This window comes from Phodopus roborovskii, unplaced genomic scaffold (genome assembly GCF_943737965.1).
Source record: "Phodopus roborovskii unplaced genomic scaffold, PHOROB, whole genome shotgun sequence".
In the NCBI taxonomy this organism is placed as follows: Eukaryota; Metazoa; Chordata; class Mammalia; order Rodentia; family Cricetidae; genus Phodopus; species Phodopus roborovskii.
Genome location: NW_026125577.1, coordinates 1,475,404 through 1,494,053, shown reverse-complemented (window position 1 = coordinate 1,494,053; position 18,650 = coordinate 1,475,404).

Sequence of the window (18,650 nt, the reverse complement as noted above, 5' to 3'; positions counted from 1 at the left end):
CCTGACCCACAGGGGAAGAAGACCACCGACACGAGAATCCTTCTCTGATCACACTTTATTGAAGCACTTCTTGATTGAGGGAGAGCTGGAGATGAGGGGCACGCAAGCAAGGAAGGGAGTGGCTTATATCTAGGCAGGATGGGCGTTCCTTCCTGAAAGGACACCAGTCAGTCTGGGATTGGTGCATAGCTGTTGCCAGGCAGACTCGAGGAGGGCACGCGCCAAAAACAGGGTTGTTTACAACAGTCCTCGGCGCCATCTTGTAATGGCGAATTGTGTGGGTTCCCACACTTCCCCCTTTTATTTTATTAACGCATCATCGGTCATAGCTGGGAACAGAGGACGCCGCCCTGTTGAGTGTGCTGCTCTTTTTCCAGGGATAGGACGATTACGAGAGCAACCTATATGCTCGACATCTTGTTCTCCTGAGTGGATCGGCTCAGTGCACTCTCAGGTGCAAACTATCCAGAATAGTCTCTGACCGACTGCTTCAACAGCCATCTAGTCCCACCGGGTACAATGGCAACAAGGCCTCCGGGTGCATGGGCACTAGACTAGAGATCTTGAAAAATACTGATCCAAGCTTGGGGAGATTGGCCGGCCTCCAGGGCTGTCAAGGCTCGAGCAATGGCAACCTTTTCCCTTTTTCTGACGAATCCCATCCTACAGATCAGGAACAGGACTAAAGTCATGCCTGCCAGGCAAAACATGCCGAACATACCGACTCCGATCCATTCCTTAAAATAGGAAAATGTCTTCACCATCCAATCTGAAAATTGTCCCAAGGTGACTAACTCGACCTTAGTATCATTAAGCACTTGAATGCGATAGGTAAAATTAGCTTGAAACTGTTCAAATTCTCTAGACCAATTTCCACTTAAAATGCAAGATAGCTGTTTAGACTCATTAAGGGAGGCGGGATAAGGTATAATGCAAATGTGCGGGGTTCTATCCACACAACTCACTGTCATAATATCAAAAAGATCTTGTATGTTCCCTTCCAATAAGTCTATCCTCTTATTGAGCATAAGTATTCCTGAAGCCAAGTGAGTATTTACCTTCTCTTGAACATAAAGAGCACTAGAAGTTTTTTGTATCACCTCATTAACTTGTTGAACGGTCTGTACTGGATTTGCCATAGCTACTCCGGCAGTAACCGCAGCAGCTGCAGAGACGGCTATAGCCGTAACTATGGCTGCTGTAATACCAAAGTCCCTTTTTTGTCTGAACAGAGTGGCTATAGGAAAATTGTTTGGGTCTGCCTTTACAGGAATAGGTACAAAAATTGGCAGACGCATAACCAATGCTGAGTTATAATATTCAGCACCCCAGCATTGACTGATGACACAAGTCTGGTTCTCACAATCAACCAAGTCCTGAGAATAATTAAAAAGCAAAAACAAAAATGGTGGATCTACACATACCCTGCCTCTGGGATAGGAAATATCATGTTGTTTGTGTGCCCATGATACTGTGAGCTTCTTGTTGGTGGTGTTCAGACTTCCAGTTACATTGTAAAGTTCCACTTTACTATCCTCTAGATTAACTAATGGCGAGAAGTCACAAGCAGCACCCTTGGAATTAATGAGGATCCAGGACGATAAGGGCCAACCCGTTTTTGTGGAATTATTCTTATATTGATATCTCATCAAATCTAGCGTAAACCAAAGTCCTGATGAGATGGGAACTATTTTATCATATTTTCCTCTACAATCAAGAAATTCAGGCGGATATTCAGAAAACACATTGGGACAAAGATGTGTGGGCTTAGATCCGTTGTATGACCCGTAGCTATTATGCCTACTAATTTTTGGGGCAATAAAAGTCATATTCATCCAATATGTAGTGACATTAATCACCGGGCTGCCATTAGTTCCGGTACCTGAGCCACTCAAAGCACCTGATGCTATTTGAGACAATGCTTCATGCAACATCTTTATCTCTAAATCTAGGGTCAAGGATCTTAATGGGTCTTCAAATGCTGACAACACCTGTCTTTGCACAAGGACACAAGGGGACGCATTGGTATCTTTAGAAAAACAGAGCGTTCCTTGCAGGGGCACTCGAGATTGATTAAACGCCTGTTGTTCCTCATTAACTTTGTCTTTCGCTTTGCAGGGGACCCCAAAATGGCAAAGGGTAGAATAGAACTGAGGGAAGATTGAGGATACATTATGTACAGGCACAGGTATTGGCCATGTTCGGGTAAATGACCAAAAATATTCTTCATTGGCATGGGTCAGATGGATTAGTAACCACAGCATCATCCTTTTCCTCCAGAATATCGTCAGTGCTGACATCCTTCTCCTCTTCATTGTTGATTTTTCGAATCAGCCTCTCCGGAACCCAAATTGGATCCGTACGGTCCTGCGGGAAAACACAAACAGATCCCCTGGATCTCTGAATAACAGGATCCGGTCCATACCATTTGTTATCCAATACATCTTTCCACATAACCTGTACTTGTGGAACCGAGACTGATTGTGCATGTCTATCAGCAGCAGTCTGATTTGAGTCATTCAAAATCAAAAAATTAAGTGTAAAGAGGACTAAGGATATTCTTTCTCGTGGGGTAGCATGTTCTGCTATTCCCCCTTTTTGTTTTTGTAGCAATTCCTTAATTGTCCTGTTGGCTCTCTCAACAACACCTTGCCCCTGGGGGTTATATGGCAATCCCAGGGTATGGGAAACTTCAAGGCGAGCACAGAACTCTTGGAAGCCATGAGAGGTGTAAGCTGGACCATTGTCCGTTTTTATTCTGTGTGGCTTGCCCCATGCTGCCCAGGCTTCAAGGCAGTGGGTTTTCACATGAGAAACCTTCTCTCCTGATAATGGCGTGGCATGTATAATGCCCGAACATGTGTCTACTGACACATGGAGATATTTAGATTTTCCAAATTCAGGTACATGTGTAACATCCATTTGCCATAGGGATAGTGGTTTTAGGCCCTTAGGATTTACGCCAATATGCGGCGGATGATGAAAAGGAACACATGACATGCAATTCTTCACTATATCTCTTGCCGTGCTCCGAGAAATATGAAACTTTAACCTTAAGGTATTAGCGGGAACATGGTATATAAGCGATGAAATTGTTTTGCGGATTCCAAAGGATCCAATGCGGTCATAATTGCAGACCTTGTTGCTTTATCCACTAAATCATTCATGGCCGTCATTGGTCCCGGGAGTAAGGAATGGGCCCGAATGTGTCCTATATAGAAGGGATGTTTTCTATTTAAAATACAATTTTGAATTTGTACCAAAATAGGTGCTACCATACTCGATGGATGAATATTAGCAGCAACCTCCAAATTGGCAACCGCATTAACCACATATAATGAATCTGAGAACAAATTAAAAGGTTCATCAAATCTTTCAAAAATCTTTAAAACCATTTGACATTCCACCACTTGAGGTGCATCAGGGCGAAAATTATAAACTATGGGTTCTTGTCCTTGAACTGCATAAGCCCCATTGCCTGTTTTTGACCCATCAGAGAATATAGTAATGGCAGTCACCAAGGGCGTAGTGGAGGTTATTTTAGGAAAATAAACTAAATCTTTATTAACAAATGATAATAAATCACTCTTAGGATAATGATTATCTATTATACCAGAAAAGGCACACATTAAAATTGCCCAATCATCTATTATTCCTGCAAGTACTTCAACCTGTTGCCTGGTATAGGGGACAATTAAAACATCTGGATTTTTTGCAAAATGCATGAGGCTAAATTTTAACCCTGTCAATGCTTGGATAGCCATTAAGGTAGGGTAATGTTGTACTGTCTTTGCTCCAAGTGAGTGACCATGAAGCCACCAAACAGGACCATCTTGCCACAATACACCTGTTGGATAAGTCTTTGTTTTTAAAATGCATAACTTCAAAGGTTATTCTGGATCTAATCTGTCTAAACTTGCCTTCCTAATAGCTATCTCGACCTTACGAATTGCAGCCTCACCCTGGGGGGTGAGCAACCTGGGAGAGTTAACGTCTGGATTACCTTCTAATATAGAAAACAGAGGCTGAAGCTCATGACGAGGGATAGACAAATACCCCCGTAGCCAATTAAAATTCCCCAGCAACAGGGAGATAAGGGGGTGGAGCCAAGACAGAGTGCGGAGCCAAAGGCGCCATAGGTCCCGCACTTGACTTGGCAAAAGTCTGTCCTGGCCGCTGTTCATATCTTTCTTCCTCATACTCTGTAGCGGCCTCCTCTAACTCCTCCTCCTCCTGCCCAGTTAGTTCCTCTTTATCTGTTTCTTCATTTTCTGAAAGTTCTAAATTAGCAAATTCATCCAGTACTGGATACAAAGGGTTTTTTGTTGTATTCCACCCTTCACTTTTACTATCCTTCTTGGATATAGTTTTCTTCTTTTCCTTTTTATCCTTATTGTTTTTAGGCCTTTCTTTCCCCTCTCCTAGTGACTCGGCTTCAGATAGGCTGTCCTGGTGCTCAGCTAACACTCTGCGTCCTTGCTTAATCAGATCCATATTTCTGCCGTCTCTGAGACATGAATGTACCAGCCTCCATAGAGGAAGCGTTCCCTTACCAAGCCGATCCTCCTGCTTAGCGGTCTCTAGATCTTCCCCAAGTTTCTCCCAGCAACCAAGAGTGAGGTCGCCGGAGACTGCAAACCAGGGCGCTATCTTGTCGAAATCCTTGACGATAGTATGTATCGTGCCCGAAGATACCTTTAAGCCTCGTTGTTTTAACAGGCTCTGTATCGGGCCAGAGAAATCACAGGCTCCTGGACCGGCACCCAAGTTATTACCCATATTGCCCACTTATTTACGAGGGACTTACAATATGGTAAGAAACGCCGCTTTGTTTACAACGGTCTTACTTTCACTTTACACCCAGCAAAGGCACTCCTCACCGGGTTTGTGACACCGCAACCAAAAACAGCAGAAAAGAACCACAATCACTATACAGATAAAAATTAGAGTGTACACACCAGGATTAACCCCGCCGATCAACATACCTGAGAGGACTTACCGACGTCGCCGCTTCGTGTGTAGAGTTCTGGATCCTTTTTGGCCCCTCACTAGTGTCCGCTGAATGCAGTTCCCGGGTTTCGGCACCAGCTGTGGCGCGCTCCTGACCCGCAGGGGAAGAAGACCACCGACACGAGGATCCTTCTCTGATCACACTTTATTGAAGCACTTCTTGATTGAGGGAGAGCTGGAGATGAGGGGCACGCAAGCAAGGAAAGAAGTGGCTTATATCTAGGCAGGATGGGCGTTCCTTCCTGAAAGGACACCAGTCAGTCTGGGATTGGTGCATAGCTGTTGCCAGGCAGACTCAAGGAGGGCACGCGCCAAAAACAGGGTTGTTTACAACAGTCCTCGGCGCCATCTTGTAATGGCGAATTGTGTGGGATCCCACACTTTCCTCCTTCCATTGTATAATTTTAGCTGTTTTGTCAAAAATCACATCCTTTCTTCTTAAGATTGCTTTTGTTGGGGTGTTTTTATCATAATAATAGGAAAACAAATTAAGGTACCATTATGTATCCAATAATGAAGAGTTACCCTATTGGTGGATTCCCTTTCTGTGTTTTCATTTACATGGTCAACTTCAACCCTGAAATATCAAGAGTAAATTTCCAGAAATAATTCAGAAATTTTAAAAAGTATTTATTTGTGTGTGTTTTGTCTGTCTGTCTGCATACTACTTGTGTGTCTGGCACCCACTGAGGGCCAAAAGAGGCCCTCATAACCTGTGGAGCTGGAGTTACAGACAGTTGTGAGCCACCTTGTGTGTGCTATGAACCAAATCTGGGTCCTCTGCAAAAACATCAAGTTCTCTTAACCATTGAACCGTATATCCATTTTCCTAATCCAGGATTTTGAATTGAGTACTGTCCTGGGTAGTAGGACGAAAACTTACAATAGCATAGTCCATCCTGCCTTGTTCCCAAATCCATCCCTATCCCCAGCATGTCCCTATTGTACACACCACTCTTCTGCTCCTCACTTAGCCATTTGCATTATTATATCAATTCTGTTCTCTTTTTATTCTTAGGGTGCCAGGCCCCCACAACTGTTCTCCCCTTTCCAAGTATATTCAAACATATAGAATTTGCTCTTAATGAATATTTTCAGATACTTGTCATTCATTTAACATTAGTTTTAGTCATCTAGTTCCGAATAGTAAACATTTCTGTTATGATTTCTTTTTCATGGAGCTTGAACACTTTAGAGGTCTATTTCCAAATGCATATTTTGTCTGGGTTTCAAGTTACTAGTTTCTATTGCTGCATTCCACATCATGTTAATGCTGTTATTTTGCTGCTCACACTTTTCTGTTGTTGGGCTCTAGTTGCTAATTGATTCTATTTTCTTATTATTTTTCGCACACTGAATGATTTCCAAATGTTGATTGTACCTATTTTGTGAAAGTAACATTTTTTTTTTCTGGTAGGGATTTCCCTTTTATCTTAGTGGATATTTCTCTACAGGGCTTCTGTATTTGTTTCTACTGAGAACCCCAGAGTTTTGACATTTCAGCACAATTTTTAAACCAACAACTTGCTATTTCTTCAACACCCAGGTCAAATAAATTTGACCTGTATCCCCACCAAGTCACAGGTTGGTATTTTTTTTTCTTTCTTATTGTCCCCCTTCAGAGAGCCCTTGTACATAACAAGGTCTTTTACTTATTCCCTGGGCTGGTGGGAGCCTGTGCTTCTGGTGTATTTTTGCAAGAGATGCAATTCCAGCTTCTACTCTCTTGTGGAATAAAAAAATTTCCTGTATTTCTGGGTAGATGTTGAATTTTGAACTTCAGTCAGGATACCTCTGGGACCATTGAGGCCTCAGCTTGCTGGCTGGGCTTCTTCTTTTTTCTGGTTTTAAATAGCTAGCTGTTCATTTCTATAATTTTCTTCTGAGATCAACCTCATGTTAAAAATAGCTATGATTATGTTTTAGACTGTTCAAGAATACTCTGTCAGTTCAGCAGGTTTCTCATAACCTATTTAGAATTTCATAAATATAAGTTAGTGGTATTTCTCATCTTGCACTGCAAACTATCATTCCTCAAGTAAAATCTTCTTGTAAATAACTGTTTTTATGTGTTAGGTCTGCTTAAAGTGGGCAAGACATAATTATTTTAAAGCAAGTTCACTTAGAGATGCAGAATCTAGGTATGAATCATAGCTCTGTTCCAAGGTGTTATACATTCTCAGGGAAAAAGTCATAGCTTTGGGAAGAGAGGATTCTATTTAGTGCCAATAGGTAGTGATATCCATATCTACATCGGTGTATATTCTCTGGACCAAGATCAGTTGGATTTTGGTGGATGTTATGAAGACAAGAGACTGGGTGATGTGTGCAGTTCTGCATGTATAAAATGATGGGTTTTGGCATGTTGATAGATAGGTGCCTTCACCTTTATCTTTGTTTTCCCTGAGTTCTAAATTTAGAAATGAGTTTCATTCCTCACATGGAGAATAGCAGTAACTTATTTCCGAAAGGATAAATTTTCCTCATTCTAGGCCTGATTACCTTTGTCAGGTTGAGATTTCATAGGAAAAAGAGATATTTATTGGTTGGTCAGAATGACTGTCTGTGCAAGTCCGAGAATATTGAAACATTCAAATTGATAGACATACCTTTCCTTTAAAAATGTTTGTTACATATTTTTTTTTTTTAAAAAAAAACTCTGCATCAATCCAGAAAGTAATTTCAAACATCAGAAGACCAGTTAGCAAGTTCAGACATTTTCATACCAGTCTGTTAAATATTGTTTTAATGTAAAAATAATTTAGCAGTACAGGAAAAAAATAGGCTGATTTTTTTAAAATTTATTTTATATAACCAAGTCAATTTAAATGAAAACAAACATTTATAGACAATATTTGGGAATTTGGGCGTTGTTCATTCCAAACTACATCCTGCTGGCAAGGGGCACTGTCATGGGGGATTCTAAGAAGATGTAGAAATCCTGGCTGTAGTCTATCAGGCTGCTTTGTCCAGCTGTTTTGAATGTAGGATCACCTGGTACTCTGTTTCAGGCGGTCTGGCTTGATCAAACCACATTAGTCTGGAAGGAATCCTTAGCCTGGAAGAAATCCTTTTCCCCAGTAACTTGTCCTTGAACTTAAATTTTGGAGTCAAATCATTTTTTTATTTAATTTATTATTTTACATGTCGATTCCAGTGCCCTCTCCCTCCCTCCCTCCCTCCCTCCCTCCCTCCCTTTTAACCTCTCTGTCCTCTCACATGCACCCTAACCACCCTCCCCTCCCATCCCCCCACTTCAATTCCATATGTAGGGGAATGCCATCCAGTAGGGGTCATGTAGATCTGACAGGTCATGTGAAGTAGGGACTAGGGCTTCTCTCCTGTCTATAGGTTAAGGCAGTTATCCCTCCATGGGGCATTTGTTCGCAAAGTCCTTTTGTGCACCAGGGATACATCCTGGCTCCACTGTCTGAGGTCCCTTAGACTGCTCAGTCCTTCTGGCTGAGACCCATATTCAGGGGGGCCTGAGTCAGTCCCATGCTGGCTTCCCAGCTATCAGTCTGTTGGCCCGTTAGCTCCTCCTTGTTCAGGTAAGCTGTCTCTATGTGTTTCTGCAGCCTGGTCTTGTCCTCTCCTTCTGCATCTGGGTTCTACTTCGACTCAGTGTTTATGTATGGGTGTTTGCTCCTGTTTCCAACAGGCATTAGATGAGGGCTCCATGGATAAGTTAGTTGTTGATCTCACTCTCCTGGAAGGGCATTTATGGTAGCTTTTCCACAGATGCTCAAATTGTTAGTTGGTGGCAGTCTTGTAGTTCTCTTTCTCTAGACCTTTCTTTGTGTTCAATTTTATCTTCAAACCAATATTGGCTCCCTTTTTTATGTTCTCTCTCTCTCTCTCTCTCTCTCTCTCTCTCTCTCTCTCCTGTCTTCTATTCCTAACCGGGCTCAATCTTCCTGGTCGCATGTGTTTTCCTTTCTTCCCCCTTGTTTTCTCCTACTTCTCTCTCCATTCACTGCACCCCACTTTCTCTGTGCTCTGGGGAACTTGTCCTTTCCTGGTTCTGTGAGGGACTTTATATGAATCTCTTATAATACACCTTGTATCCTAGTTCCTCTGGTGGTGTGAATTATAGGCTGTTGATCCTTTGATCTAGGTCTAAAATCCATATATGAGTGAATACATACTATGTTCCTCTTTTTGTTATTGGGTTACCTCATTCAGGATGGTTTCTCCAAGTGCCATCCACTTGCCTGTGAATTTCAAGATACCATTATTTTCTTCTGCAGAGTAGTATTCTATTGTGTAGATGTGCCACATCTTCATTAACCATTGTTCAGTTGAGGGGCATCTAGGTTGCTTCCAGGTTCTTGCTATTACAAATAGTGCTGCTATGAACATAGTTGAACAGATGTTTTTGTTGCATGGATGTGGATCATTTGGGTATATGCCTAAGAGGGGGATTGCTGGATCCTGTGGTAAACTAATTCCCATTTTCCTGAGGAACCGCCATACTAATCGCCAAAATGGCTGTATGAGTTTGCACTCCCACCAGCAGTGGAGGAGTGTTCCACTTTCTCCACATCCTCTCCAACATGAGTCATCATTGGTGTTTCTAATTTTAGCCATTCTGACAGGAGTAAGATGGTATCTCAAAGTTGTTTTGATTTGCATTTCCCTGATAGCTAAGGATGTGGAGCATTTTCTTAAGTGTCTTTCAGCCTTTTTGATTTCCTCCATTGAGAATTCTTTCTTCAGTTCTGTACCCCATTTTTAATAGGGTTCTTTGTTGTTTTGTTGACTAGTTTCTTGAGTTCTTTGTGTATTTTGGAGATCAGCCCTTTGTCGGATATAGGATTAGTGAAAATCTTTTCCCAGTCAGTGGGCTGCCCTTTGGTCTTGTCAACTGTGTCCTTTGCCTTACAGAAGCTTCTAAGTTTGAAGAGGTCCTATTTATTAATTGTTTCTCTCAGTGTCTATGCCCCTGGAATTATGTTCAGGAAGCAGTTCAAGGGTACCTCCTACTTTCTCTTCTAAGAGGTTCAATGTGGCTGGATTGATGTTGAGGTCTTTGATCCATTTGGACTTGAGTTTTGTGTATGGCGACAGACATGGGTCTATCTGCAGTCTTCTACACACCCTCATCCAATTGTGCCAGTACCATTTGTTGAAGATGCTGTCCTTTCCCCTTTGTATAATTTTAGCTGTTTTGTCGAAAATCAGGTGTTCATAGGTGTGTGGGTTAATATCAGGATTTTCAATTCGATTCCATTGGTCTACCTGTCTATTTTTGTGCCAATACCAGGCTATTTTTAGAACTATAGCTCTGTAGTAGAGCTTAAAGTCAGGAATGGTGATGCCTCCTGAAATTCTTTTATTGTATAGGGTTGTTTTGGCTATCCTGGGTCTTTTGTTTTTCCATATAAAGTTGATTATTATCCTTTCAAGGTCAGTAAAGAATTTTGGTGGGATTTTAATGGGGATTGCCTTGAATATCTAGATTGCTTTTGGCAAGATTGCGATTTTTACTATGTTTATCCTACCTATCCAAGAGCAAGGGAGATATTTCCATTTTCTGGTATCTTCTTTAATTTCTTTCTTTAGAGTCACAAAGTTCTTATTATATAGGTCTCTTACTTGTTTGGTAAGCATTACACTAAGATACTTTATATTGTTTGTGGCTATTGTAAACGGTGATGTTTCTCTGATTTCTTTCTCTGTCGCTTTGTCGTCTGAATAAAGTAGGGGTACTGATTTTCTTGAGTTTATCTTGTATCCTGCTAGTTTGCTGAAGGTGTTTATCAGCTGTAGGAGTTCCCTGGTAGAGTTTATTGGGTTGCTTGTGTGAACTATCATATCATCTGCAAATAGAGACAGTTTGACTTCTTCCTTTCCAATTTGGATGCCCTTGATCTCCTTTTGTTGTCTTATAGCATTAGCTAGAACTTCCAGTGTGATATTGAAGAGGTATGGAGAGACAGGACAGCCTTGTCTTGTTCCTGATTTTAGAGGAATTTGCTTAAGTTTCTCTCCATTCAGTTTGATGTTGGCAGTTGGTTTGCTGTATATTGCTCTTATTATGTTTAGGTATGTTCCTGTTATCCCTGATGTCTCCAAGACCTTTATCATGAAAGGGTGTTGAATTTTTCCAAGGCTTTTTCAGCATCTAGGGAGATAATCATACGGTTTTTCTTTTTCAGTTTGTTTATATGGTGGATCACGTTGATAGATTTTCGTATGTTAAACCATCCCTGCAATCCAGGTATGAAGCCTACTTGATCATGGTGGATGATTTCTCTGATGTATTTTTGAATTCGGTTTGCCATTATTTTATTGAGTATTTTTGCATCGATGTTCATCAGGGATATTGGTCTGTAGTTTTCTTTCTTAGTTGTGTCTTTGTGAGGCTTGGGTACCAAGGTTATTGTGGCCTCATAAAAAGAGTTTGGTAATGAACCTTCTGTTTCTATTTTGTGGAAGAGTTTGAGGAGTAATGGTATTCTTCTTCCTTGAATGTTTGGTAGAATTCTGCACTGAATCCATCTGGCCCTAGTAGGCTGATTGTATGAGCTGATAATTCTACATGCTATGTGAGTAGAAGAACCTACTAGCAATTTAGAACTCATGTATATTTAAAATAGAGCTCATTTGAATAATTGATGAACAGGACCCTAGCTAATGAGTATATAATTGTTCTTCTCATCTTTGACATTTGTAAGCATTTAGTTATTAAAAATACCATGACCATGGGGTTTACCTTCTCTTAAAAACACCTTTCATTGAGCCAAGCACTTTGGAGAAGAACAGAGGCACTGGAGGGAAAGTAAGTTAACCATTTTGCTGTGACCAAGACAAGCCTTCCCGAGCTCATTTAGATGGTCCTGTTCACCTTGCAGCTATTCTTGCTTGGCGTGGGATGAAAAGCAGTTTCCAAGTGACAGCAACAGGCTTGCTGTTGCGACATAATGCAATGTCTGTGAGGTATCAGGTGGGAACTGTGTACACAGAAGCCCACAAATGGTAGAATTACAGAATGAGCACAGGTATGCTACAGCCCTTTGCTAGCTCCGTAAACATGCCATTTCTCAGACTCATTGAGTTAGTTTGGGAGTCTTGTCCTGTATATTTCTCCCAACATTGAAAATTTAAGCCAAATAACATTTTCTCCCGAATGGTCCTTTATTACTTTGATCTTTGTCACAGGTAGAGTGAGTTGAGCCAGAAATACTAAGAGCAGCTAGAGCCCTGCTCTTCTAGCCCCATCATTTAGAGGCAGTGATAAGGTGACCCCTAAGCTCATAATTCCCTGGGAGTCCTGGGACTATAAATCTCATTTGGGAGATAGGAGGTTGTTGAGAAACATCAAAAGTTGTCTGGGAATAGAGAATGTGGAGAGAAAGAACTATAGATAAGCAGATGTGGTGGAAGACTATGACTGTTGAAGGCAAGCTGCCATGAAGAGGAGAGACAGATAGTCCTAGCCACTGGAAGAATTCCAGAGAGCTACCAAGCACGATGAGGGTCCTGATACACAGCTCTCAGGAACTAAAACACTAGTTGCTGGTTATGGGCAAGGATCCCAACACATGAAACTCAGGGCTCCAATACTAGCTATGGCTTGAAAGCACAGAGCCTGGTAATCCCTAAATTTCTAGAGCAATATGCCTCTGTCTTTGAACCCATAAGTCTCTAGTTCTTAGGGCCTAGGTTTATAAGCCTCTCAGGTTTGAAAGCCAGTTTACTAAGCTGTGGCACTCAGGACTTCAATGCTGGCAATACCTAAAAGGCTGGATTTGCCTATTTGTGATTGTCACCTGAACAGAGCAAAGGATCCACAACCAGATGTTGGTGATACTTTGTCAAATGCCTATCCTCCTCAAGGTTGTTTAAATGTCACATTAAAAAAAATGGAGACCTTAATAATAAGAGTACCATCCTGGTGGGGAGTTGGGAAACTTAGAAATATATGGGAAACATATACTTGCCATGTGATGAACAGGCAGAGTTAGCTACTGTAATTAAATATGGATATATTCTGCATGGATACACACTCGGAGAATCCAAATTATAGTTTTTACCTACATACTAACTACTGAAAAAGTATCTGTCATCTTTTGTGGAAATAAGTTTTGATTTTTGTCTTGAGAAAACAATCTAAGTTGTGGTTCTATGGAAAAAATAATCCCATCATCTCAGATATTTTAGCCTCACCAGAAGTGAACCCTGAACAACTAAATTTGAGTTTTAGCTCAACTGGGCTTTGCTGATTTATTATTCTTCTTTTAAATTCAGAATTCAGTGGAAGCAATCCAAACTTCATAACTGGGGAAGGGGGACTTGAATATCAATTGCTTTTCTACCACATTGCCTTCTCTAATTCTTTCAATTGATTTTGCAGCATCATTGAATGCCTTTCACCCACCCCACTCTCCCTACTTATTTAGTTGTTCAGAGCTAAGGCTTTTCCAACTGGAACTCTCCACTCTGTCTTTTGAAATGGCTGGTTTTCCAGCTGGGAATGGATCGTGTGTAATCACAAAGCCCGTGCCTGTGAATTTCTGGTTTGCATTAGACCATCATGGCTTATTGTTCTGCAGGCTCTGGAAGGAGAACTCAATCCCACACTACCACACATCCTTTCCAAGATGAGCCATTTCTTTTAGAAGGCTGTGTGTGCACTTGACATTTGTGAGTCTGGAACCCCTTTGGGGGAGATCTTTAGATACAGTTCATTACTATCAAGTATCTAACGGGGATAATCTGCAACCCTTGAAAGCATGCATAAAATATGTAATTGCCCTTGAAAACGAGCACAAATAATTTACTGGTAAATATTTGTTTCCCAAGGCTCTTCTCCAGGCTACAATATGCACATTACAGATGTTGTCAAAAATGTATGGTTCTCATTGCTTCATTGTGGCCCCAAGTCTAAAGCATTTTTAGTCTTGACTCAAAAAGTAATGAGACAGAGGGAAGGATCTTTTATTCATCTCACCATTGACTTCTCTAACAAAGATTTCCATTCCTTCCCCATCTGGTGATCAGCAGACCTCATTTAAGCCCCACCCTTAAGCATTCATCCTTTATTCTATACATCCTTCTCTTCTGGCCTCTTGGTCTAAACATTCCCTTAGATTCTCCTCTAACTTCACCCAAAGCTATGGCTCCCATTTCCACTGACCTAGACATTCCTGAGTTTAGAAAACAATCTGTGTACAAAATGGAAAAACAGCTTCATTTATTGCCTTGGGTTTTAGTAGTCCCCATGTGACCTCTGCCTTACCCCAAGTGTATTAAATACCCCAGCATCTCTGTCTTCACATGTGTTCAGTTCAATGTTTCATCAATGGCTGACTTTGCCTTTGTTTTCCATTGGCTGTTTGAATGCATATTAAGCATTTTATTATTGAAGGAGATGGTTAAAACAAGTTCTCATATGTATTCCACCAAATATAATTAACCAACCATCAAAAATAGAGTAAGCAAAATATTGCTTAGAGTTATTATCTTGCCTTCTCATTATCCAACAGGGACCAGCCGGGCAAATTATAGCAGAGAATTGAGAGTTGTGAAAGCTTGTGAGGTGGAGGGAGGGAGATGCATTGGGAAGCCCTGGAGTGGGGGGCAACTGGAACTAGGGAGTGGACATAATCAAAATATATTGTATGAATGATAAAATTTCCAAGAATAAAGAAAACCCTTCCCAATTGCATGGTCTGTCTGTGTTTGCTTTTTTGTAGTGTTTTTTGTTTTTTTGTTTTTTTTTTTTTTGTTTCATCAAAAGCATTTTGTTTAGTTTGAGCATGATGGCACACACCTTTAATTCCAGTACTTGGGAGGCAGAAGCAGACAGAGCTCTGTGAGTTCCAGGATAGTCTGGTGTACATAGTGAGTTCCTGGTCAGCTAAGACTATGTAGTGAGACCCTGTCTCAAAACAAGAAAACAAACCAAAACCAACTGTTTTGTTCAGAGAGGCATCTTATTAAACTTGAAAAGTATACTCTTATGGGTATAGCAATGAAATTTTGCCAGGTTTCAACCTGAAAGGATTGATGGATTAATTTGACTGTGTTATACCAGCTCCTCTGCTGATGCATAGTAATTTATGGTAATTGCAATTATTTGTAGATATTTAAGATAAGAAATATTCCAATCATGCTTAATATACTTAACAAATCCATTATCTGTGGAGACTGTATGTATTTAGAGGATTCCAGGGATAGTAATCTCTATCTACATGAGTATGTGTTCTTGAAAACTTCAGCCTGTCACCAAATCTCTGCTCTCTGATCCCAGTGATTTCTGTTTACTATTGGAAGAAAGTCTTATGTAACCTTAATTAGCTTTCATGACTTTTTTATCTTTGGGTTAATGAGGGAAAGGGAAAGCTAGAACACATACCTTGTCAGGCTGAGAACATGGGATAGTTTGTTAGAAAATTCTTTTATATAATGTTCCTTGTAGACCATTAGGACAAAGTTGATGAGCTAGCAAAGGCTTCCATTGACTTTGAAAACCTAGAAATGTACTAGGATCATAAATTTTTATACCATTTTTTCTTTATCTCCCATTTATCAGCAAAAATGTACTGAGTCTGTGATGGGCAAGCTGGGGACAGGTGATAAGAGAAGTTTAACTTAGGACCTTTATTTTAATGGGGTAGAGGAGATGGTAGAAAAACCCAGTTAGTCTTTTTATTTTTTAATTGGGGATTAAATCTGGAGCCTCATATATTCTAGGCAAGCACTGTACCCACCAAACTATAGTCCCAATCCATGGTTTAAATTTAGGTTCATACACATATGCATGAATTTCTGACTTTGAGAAGGACTAGGAGGCAATGTCCAGAGTGTTATAAAGCTATCCATGTAAGGTGACATCTTAGTTACCCTTCTATTGCTATGATAAAGCACCATGACAAAGACAATTTATAAAAGAAAGTATTTAATTTGGGCTTATATTTCAGAGGGTAAGTCTGTGACCATCATGCCTACAGGCAGGCAGGCAGCAGGCAGGCAGGTGTTAAAGCAGTAGCTGAGACAACGTGAGGCAACGAGACAGAGAAAGATAACAGGATAGTGTGGCTTTTGAAACTTCTAGGCTCAGTACTTAGTGACGCACCTCCTCAAACAAGGGCACATTTTCCAACCCTTCCCAAACAGTTCTGTAACTAGGATTAAGTATTCAAATATCTGAGCCTATGGATGTCATTATCTTTTGAACTATCTATATCACAAGTGGGATCAGAAGTGTTCCTTAGAGGCCTGACACAGTAAGGAGTAGTGTGGTCAGGTAGGAAAATGTGAAGAGGTGTTTTAGCCAATTTTATGTGTGTTTTTGTTTAGTTTATGAAGCCAAGTTTGATCAAACAACAATCTAGACATTACCATAAAAGAAAGTTCTTTTTAAATCTTTTTCTTTTAGTATTAAAATTAGGAGACTCATTTAAGTAAAATATAGGGTGGTTGGGCTTCATCCAGTCAAGTGAAGACCTTAGAACAAAGATCAAGATATCCTTTCACCAAACCAAAAGAGAAGGAATTTGAATTCTTCTCCAGACTACAACATAGAAATTCCACTTCATTCTTTAGATTTGGGCTTTAATATTCCAGATTCAACCCTCCCAGGTTTCTAGTCAGTTGGCTTGCTTTATAAATTTTGAGCTGGCTAGCACCCACACTCATGGTAACAATGCACAAGTTCTGTTTTTCTGAAGAAGTCTGACTAACATTGGAGATGAAGTGGTAGCAGAAGGGACTATGTAGGACATATGTGCAAAGGCCTTGAGGCAGAAGGAAATTAAAAAAGAGATGAAACATGAGCAGTGGTTTGAATGAGAATGTTCCTCAGAGGCTGAAGTATTTGGACACTTGGTTCCCAGTTGGTGGTGAAGCTTTGGAAAGCTGAGGAGGTATGGCTTCATTGGAGGAAGCATGTCATTAGAGTGGACTTTGGGAGTTTAAAGACAGAAACCATTTCCAGTTGCTCTCTCTGCTTCATGCTTAAAGTTCAAGATGTGAGCTCTTGAAGCTTGCTGCTTAAGCTACCATTCCTGCCTGCTGCCACACCTCCTTCACATGGTGATGATGGACTCTTGTTCCAGATAGACTCTTCCTTCTATAAGTTTCCCTGGTCATGGTGTTTTATGTCAACAATGGAAAAGTAATACAGCATGGGAATTCAGTGGCTGGAGAAGGAAGTGCACAGAATTTGTGTTCTGAAGTTCTTTTGTCAGAATTTGTACTTTCATATTTGTGTGTGTGTGTGTGTGTGTTTCTTTCTCTTTCCCCCCCTCCTTCTCCCTTCTTCCCACTCTCTGTGGTATATTTGTATGTGAGAACATTATATAACCTAGGTTGGTCTGCAATTCACCATCTTCCTGACTCTGCCTAAATGTGGGATGACTGGTGTGTGTCACACTTCTAAGCTAGATATCTGATATGTTGTTAATAGGAATATCATAATGCCATCATGTAGACTCATATACAACATGACTGCATTAGGGTTTCCATTCTCTTCCCTAAACGGCATACTGTTTCCTTAGATTTTTCCTTTTTAACATTCAAATTACTTAGTCATGTAAGAACTTGTACTGTGTTTTTAGGTTCAACTCTATGCTTTGGTCTTACAGTTTACACACTTTCAATAAAATGACCCCTACCTCTTTTATACCCTGTTGTTCTAGGACCTTGACTTTCTTTTGAGAAATCATCTCTCATTATTGGCTTTGTTTTGTTGAAGAGACATCTTGACTTTGTTTTGTTGAAAAATGGATTGAAGGAGTCCAAAGCTTAAGCAAAAAGTAAATTCTGAGGTTGATTGAACACCACAGTGTGATGGGGAATATATATATCTTATTGGTTGATGAATAACACTGATTGGCCAGTAGCCAGGCAGAAAATATAGGCAGAGCTAGCTAGGAGATGATCTTCTGGGGAGAGGAGATTCCATGTAGTCACTGGGAAGATAGGACGTGAAGGCATTCTCTGGTAAAAGAAGGCCATGTGAAAATACATAGATTAATAGATATGGGTTACTAATTAAGAGAGAGCTAGCCAGTAAGAAACCTAAGCCATCGCCCAAACAGATTATAATTAAGATGAGTCTCTGTGTCTTTATTTGGGGTTAAACAGCTGTGGGACAAGGAGAGAAAGAAACTGTCTACAATAGTGTCTTTTTAAAAGTACATATATACTTTTATGTTTGTTTTTGTGTGCAGTACCTGTGGAGGCCAGAAGAGGACAGTCAGATATGCTGAAATTAGAGTTATAGCTAGACCATATGAGCTGCCTTATGGGTGCTTAGGAACTGAACCCAGGTCCTTTGCAAGTGATCTCAACCCCTGAGCCATATGTCTAGTCCCCACCCCAGGTATCTTTTTGAAGAAATCTGCTACCTGGATTCTCAGTCCCATCTAGTTTTTGCCCTTCCTGAAAGCTGCTTTTCAGTGTTGCCTCTGATAATGTAAATGGCTAACTCACATTCACAGGTGGCAACTCCTTTTCCTTCTGAAGTTAACCAGAACCGATTTCTTTGACTGACCACTCAAGACTACTGCTGCAATAAGAAAGGAGGAAAGCAAATTAATTCAGTAATAGCCATGGAGAGAGACATATGTGGGAAGTGGGAAGCAGTGGATGGAATAGCTTGGGCCCAGGTTTGGAGAGATGACAGAAAG